This window comes from Pinus tabuliformis, chromosome X (genome assembly GCF_031772625.1).
Source record: "Pinus tabuliformis cultivar Carrire ecotype Pingquan chromosome X, CPIR1, whole genome shotgun sequence".
Taxonomy (NCBI): Eukaryota; Viridiplantae; Streptophyta; class Pinopsida; order Pinales; family Pinaceae; genus Pinus; species Pinus tabuliformis.
This window is the reverse complement of record NC_142308.1, coordinates 65,785,972-65,793,278: the sequence shown is the minus strand read 5'-3', so window position 1 is coordinate 65,793,278 and position 7,307 is coordinate 65,785,972. Positions and strand designations below refer to the sequence as shown.

The 7,307-nt window shown below is 37.6% G+C and overlaps 1 pseudogene; it reads right to left on the bottom strand.

Annotated features, from left to right (window-relative positions):
• Positions 1-3,062: 3,062 nt before the first annotated feature.
• LOC149138351 (pentatricopeptide repeat-containing protein At3g12770 pseudogene) lies at positions 3,063-6,740 on the bottom strand (annotated as a pseudogene).
• Positions 6,741-7,307: the final 567 nt, after the last annotated feature.

Below are 7,307 nucleotides of genomic sequence, written 5' to 3'. Positions count from 1 at the left end.
TGTGTTCTAGATTGTGAATTGATTTCCACAGAGCAGTAGCATAGCTTAGAGTGTTTTGATTTAGTAAATTTCACGAGTAATATTGAATCTACACATTAATTTCTACAATTTAAAAGTAAACAAAAGCATAAAATCAGACAAATTACAAATAACCCTCTATTTCATGTTTCTCTCTACCTTCATTAAATACTTCATCACACTACATACACATAGATGTAGACAACACAATAGATATGAGGTAAACTGCCCAAAAAAACGAGGCTCTAGAGTATCCACATATCAACTATGTTCACAATAACTCAATTATGATCAAATTTATAACATTATTAATTAAAGATGTCAAACTATGTAAAAAATACCTGGAAATGACTTTAAGAGATCTCAAACTATTAAAGCTAAATTCTTACTATATATTTTAAATTTTTTTATATATAATAATTTAAATATAAAAAGAAAATAAAAAACTATATAAAAAATAGTTGGAAAGCTCAACAACTTTATATAATAATTTAAAGGTAAACAAAAACAAAACAAAAAACTATATAAAAAAAAGTTGGAAAGGTCAATTTTTTTTTTTTTTTTTAATTTAAAGGTAAAGAAAAACAAAACTTTGAAAGAGTGTTGTTTTAATATGAAGTAGTACAAAAGATAAAATATAGGTAAACTAAATTTCATACATGATACTACAAAATTATATACGATTTTTTTCCATATTTCTAGGCATCACTCGTATGCTCGTAGTGTAGGAGGATACAAGAAATATGAAAGCAAGTCCCATCACCAACCTTGGCCTCTGGAGTTTTTGTGTTTGGAATCGATTTGCAAGTAGTCTCACTCGTGTTCCAATCTCTAGAGACGTCACCCATACACCCGTAGTGTAAGAGGATACAAGCAATATGAAAGCAAGTCCCATCACCAACTCTACCCTCTGGAGTTTTGGTGTTTGGAATCGATTTGCAAGTAGTACCACTCGTGTTCAAATCTCTCGAGGCGTCACTCATACGCTCGTAGTGTAGGAGGATACAAACAATATGAAAGCAAGTCCCACCACCAACTCTGGCCTCTGGAGTTTTAGTGTTTGGAATTGATTTGCAAGTAGTCCCACTCGTGTTCAAATCTTTGGAGGTGTCACCCATACACCTGTAGTGTAGGAAGATACAAACAATATGAAAGCATGTCCCATCACTAACTTCGGTCTCTAGAGTTTTGGGGTTTGGAATTGATTTGCAAGTAGTCCCACCCGTGTTCAAATCTTTATGCTCGTAGTGTAGGAGGATACAAGCAATATGAAATCAAGTCCCATCACCAACTCTGGCTTCTGGAGTTTTCGTGTTTGAAATCGATTTGCAAGTAGTCCCACTCGTGTTCAAATCTCTGGAGCTGTTACCCATACACTCGTAGTGTAGGAGGATACAAGCAACATGAAAGCAAGTTTCATCCCCAATTCCGGCATCTGGAGTTTTGATGTTGTGAATCGATTTGCAAGTAACCCACCTGTGTTATGACTAATTGATTTTTATTTTATATTCATTAAAAGTGCAGATATCAAATAAATAGATTATTCTATAAAAAATGAAAATTTGAAAAAAGTTGCCCTAAAAAAGTTCAAAAACCATGCTTCTTAGAAAGTCTCTTGTTTTTGCCTCATAATACTAAAAAGGGTTCATTTAAAAAAAAAGTCACTCTAGAAAAAATTATAGCTATATAAAAAATAGTTGGAAAACTCAAAAACTTAAATGAAAGTATTTTAAAAGGCCAAACTGGATAGGAAAAACTAAGGCTATGTAAACTAAATTTCATAATAGAAAATCTTGTTCCCATTATTCAGACATTAAAATATGAAAATAATTTTGTGAAAATATATTTCAACGAAACCAAAAATTATGAGAATCTTTCTGTGAAAGTATATTTCAACGAAACCAAAAATTATGAGAATCTTGTGTTTATATATAGCTCTTAGACCAAACGATTCAAACCTTTTTGTGTAAAATTGATGGGAATTTTATGACTTTAAATATACTACCCAAATTATGAGAATGAATCTTGTGTTTATATATAGCTCTTAGACCAAACGATTCAAACCTTTTTGTGTAAAATTGATTGGAATTTTATGACTTTAAATAGACTACCCAAATTATGAGAATCTTTCTGCAATTCAAAACGTTTACACAAAAAACCTACAGTAAATTAAATTAATTATTTTATCTCAATTTTATTTTAGTTAATAAATTTTTTTATTCTCAATTTTATTTTAGTTAATAATTTTATTTTATTTTGAATGTTAAACATTACAACATCTCTATCATGTTGGGTTGGAGAGCCTCTTTGGACAATTAAACTAACTATATCATTTCAATTTAATTTTAATTCTATTTTATTTTGACTAAGTCAAAATGTTAAACATTATATTACAACATTGCTACCATACTGGGCTGGAGAGCACCTCTTGGCACAATGAGCATGTGGCCTCAATGGGCTCTTGTTGTTATAGGGACTACCACAGTGCCAAGACCTTTTTTGCCGGATGCTCACTGGTCTCAGTCTCAGCTAGATTTGCAATCTTAGTCACCACATTCATTTGCAATCTTAGTCACCACATTCTACAAATTTCAGGTTTGAAATTTGAAATTTGCCAAACTTCAATGTAATCCAAACCTGAAACTAAACTTTTAAGGAAAATTTATTTGAATTCAATTATATAGTTTCTCAAACTTAATTTTGAAGCTAATGCCAAATTTTATTACATAGATTTGCACTGCTAAACCTCATGGTCACCACACTCGATCATGAACTCAAATAGTTTTGTACTGCCACATCTCATGGTCACCAAACTGAATCGTGAACTCAAATCAGGGGACTAAGCTTAGAACAAGCTGCTGAATTATGGCCAACAACATAAATTCTTCTCTTTATATTTCCCTGGCTTGGTCTTTTGACAAGGTTACGGCATTTTAACCTGGTAATTCTCTCACAGTTCAATGCTATGCTCACTGACTAGAACTGCATTAGCTTCGTCATTGCCAAGGAGGTTCTACCAAATAACTAAGACTAGAACTTCTTGCTTGGACCTCCTTCTTCCATTCACAATTCTACCAGGTGAACTACAAAACTAGAGCTGCATCCCCTTCTATGGCTGCCTCGATTCTCCAGTTCTCTCTCTGCCTCTCTGCCTTGATCCGTTTCCCTTCATTGTTTCTTCTCTTTGTCTTCACTCTTTTTTTCATGGAAAATCCACCATAATGAGATCTCTAGTCTCCCCTTTCAATTCTCTATGTCTTCTTCTCTTCCACTGTTATCTCCTCTCCTCTGCTTCTCCCATCAATCTTTCAAAAATAATGGGAGCACGCACAACCCATCCTACCCCCCAATCCAACCACCTTCGTGCTTCCCCCTTTTCTTTCAAAATATTTACTTGCCCATCCACCCAACAACCATATCAGAATCTTATTAGACACTCCATGCACCCTTCCTCTTCCCGTCACACATCATTCATTTTGATGGGTGGTTTAAGCATATTTTCATTTGTTGCATGCCCCTCAACTAATTCTCCACTCATACACCTGGGCATGACTCTTCCAGGCCATCTGCACTGTCGATGGGGGCAGATCAGACACCATGTGCATACCACCCTGACATCCTTGACAGGCCTTCAGATTGCTCATGCCCTTGATCTGCTGCAGATTGATGGCATGCACAATCCTCACCCTGACACTGCTGAGAGCACTCCAACATGGACTGGGGAAAACAACAGTGCCTGTGAAGGTATCTGTGATGGCATCTTAAGTTGCTCGTGCATCAGCAACTCACATATAGAAAATATCATAGAGCCCATTATTAGTAGAAGCATCCCAAAGAGTAACCATAAATAATTCTCTCCTTCTGGAATAGATTAACTCCATATCTCTCCTTTTGTCAAACAACCTCAATGGATATTAATGCTGTATAGTCTCTCAATGTATGCCATTGTTATACAGCCTCTTAGCTTATTTAACATTGACAAAGAATACATGAAAGCCTCGTGACCAACATGTATCAAGTGCAGATTGGGCAAAGAATCTGTGCATTGGAAAATTTTGATCAACAAAGATTTCATTCACGCAACTAACATTTCAATAGCTACTGTGAACCTTCAATCTCCGGACACTGTCTCCACAAATAATGACTGCATAGTGGCAAACCAGAATGTAAACAATATGATCATTATCTTTGACATACAAATTCACAGTTGTAATTAGCTTCACCAGTAATCCCCACAGGAACACAGACCATCTCTGAAGTGATGAAAACGATTCAAATCCCTTACAGTAATTGTTCGTCCCACAATTTTAGAGATGAACTTTGTGGCACTGTGACAATCATCACATGCCCTCAGGTTCTTGGTGATCCTCAGAGGAGTCCCACAGCTTGTATTAATAAGTCCAAAAGCAATGGCCAACTTCTCACTGTGATAACACAGGGTGCTTACTTTCTCCTGCTCATCCACATCATGCAGCACTAAATTAGTAGCAGGAATATACCCTGCTTCCCTCATCTGTCCAACCAGACTTTCCAAAGTTGCATAGATTTCTTCTGCCTGTGGGTGTGATCTGTCTTCTACAAGGAATTCATAAACCGTGTTGTTGACCTCAATCCAGGTGCATCCTGGCTTCTTTCTCAAACCTTTGCTGTTCATCATTTTTCTCACCTTTGTGACACCATCCCACCTACCAGCTGCAGCATAGACGTTTGAAAGAAGGACATGGTAACCAACATTCTGAGGCTCTAACTGAAAAAGATGTTCTGCTGCACGCTCTCCTGCCTCTATATTGCAATGTATTCGGGAGGCACCAAGCAAGGCTCCCCATACATCAGCATTAGGTTCTAAAGGCATCTTGCTGATAAAGTCCTCTGCTTGAACCAGGCGTCCCGAACGACCAAGTAGGTCAACCATGCAAGCATAGTGCTCCAACCTTGGTGTGATAAAAAAGTCTCGATTCATGCATTCAAAGCATTTTAAACCATCTTCTACCAGACCAGCATGACTGCATGCAGATAAAACAGCAATGAAGGTGCTGTCATTTGGTTTTACGCCTTCCTTCTGCATATTGTAAAACAATCTGAGAGCATATTCACCATGCCCGTGCATCGCAAATCCTGCAATCATTGCATTCCATGTGATCACATCCCTCCGAGGCATCCTGTCAAATGCACGGCATGCGTCATCTATACTTCCACATTTTCCATACATATCTATAAGAGCATTTCCAACCAAGACATCTGACTCACATTCACTTCTGAGAATATAACTATGAATTTCCTTACCCAACTGTAATGCTGATACATGGGCACATGCCTGGAGAATACTTACAATGGTAATTGAATTGGGTTTCATCCCTGCAAGCTGCATTTCCCTGAAAACCTTCAATGCTTCACTGCCATACCCATTCTGAGCATAGCCTGAAATCATCCCACTCCATGTGACCAGGTTAGGAGTGATTCCAGTCATTCGCATTCGATTAAAGTATCCTAAGGCATCCTCAAAATGTCCATTCTGTGCATACCCTGCTATCACAGAATTCCACGACACCACATCTCTTTTAGAAATCTTTTCAAACACCTCGCAGGCATCTTCCATATAGCCACACTTAGAATACATTGCAACAAGCGCGTTCCCCACTAGATTATGAGACTCTAATCCTCTCCTCCTCACTTCATAATGGATTTTCTTCCCCTGTTCCAGATTAGCTAACTCAGAACACGCTCGGAGGACACTTGCAAAAGTAAACGGGTCAGGCTCCATGGTCACATTTTCCATTTGATGAAAAAGCTCCAAGGCTTCTCTACAAAAGCCCTTCTGCACATAACCTCCTATCATAGAAGTCCAAGAAACAACATCCCTCTGAGATAATTTTTCAAACACTTGGACTGCATCCTCTATACTCCCACATTTGGCATACATTGCCACAAGGGCATTGCCCACATAAACATCTGATTCAAACCCATTTCTCTTTACATAATCATGAATGGCCTTCCCTAAAGTGAGAGCAGATAACCGGCCACAAGCCTTAAGGACACAGGGGAAAGTAAACTTATCTGGATGTACTCCTAACCGCTCCATCTGTTCATACAGCTCAATCGCTTCTTCAAATAGTCCGATCGAGGTATAGGCTCTGATAATTGCATTCCATGAAAACAGAGTTGGTTTTAGCATTTTCTCAAACACTTGACGTGCATCCTCGGTAATCCCGCACTTTGAATACATGTTAACCAGCTCATCCTCCAGGCTCGTGTTGATTTCGACTCCGTCTAACAGCATGCGAGCATGTAATCGTTTTCCATCTGAATATGATTTCGTATTAGCGCAGAGACGCAGGAGAGAAATGTAGGTTTCCAGATCGAGCCGAAGACGTTGTTGGTCAATCTTGTTCAGGGCTTCTTTCAGTTGGCCTTCTCTGCAGAGTGTGATGACATTGTTGTTGTAGTTCGATTTCCATAATGGATTTCGTTGAAGGGTACTGAAAGTGAAGGTGAATGAAGGGCTGTGGCGGAATCTGAGAAAGAAGTGTGTAATGCTATGACATGTGAATATCATGGCGATGGTGAGAATGCCAGGTCAATGTATAGAAGTTTTATGGAATTCATATTTCAAATTCACATAAACTTGAACCTCGAACCGTTGACAAGGGATTGGAGGAGATTTAGTCACGGGCTTATTACACATTTGTTGTGATCCCCTGCTCTCCGTGGAGAGGGGAAGCCTACGTAAGTGGATACTTAATTATTTTATTATTATGTAAATAAAAGTTTGAATCATCTAAGGTGGTTTGTTTGAATGGTGGGAAGGTAGGCTTTATATTTTTATGTCACTGGTATTTATTATCCATGCTTTTGTATTATTTTTGTCCGTACCAAAAAATTGTCAAAAATTTATGGATTTTCCATAGTTTATTTTAGGTTTTTAGTTTTTTTATATGATCTTAGCACTAGTGACCATAGTTTATTTTAGGTTTTTAGTTTTTTTATATGATCTTAGCACTATCACTACATCGCTACAGAGCTTGATATTGCCACAACTACTCCAGCGATATTAGTGGGGCAAATCCCCCACATGCCTCGTCAGGGCTTGTTATCCACCTACGGTTTAAACAAAAATTCTCTGAACAACCAGGAAGATAATGAGACTCCACACCCAACATTTTTTTATTATACAAAACAAATTTATGACATTCAACACCTTATAATGATGCCCAAAATTAAAGGCATTTAACGAAAAGGATTGGTTGCTTTTATCGGCAATCATAATAAAGACACCGATTGAAACACTTTCT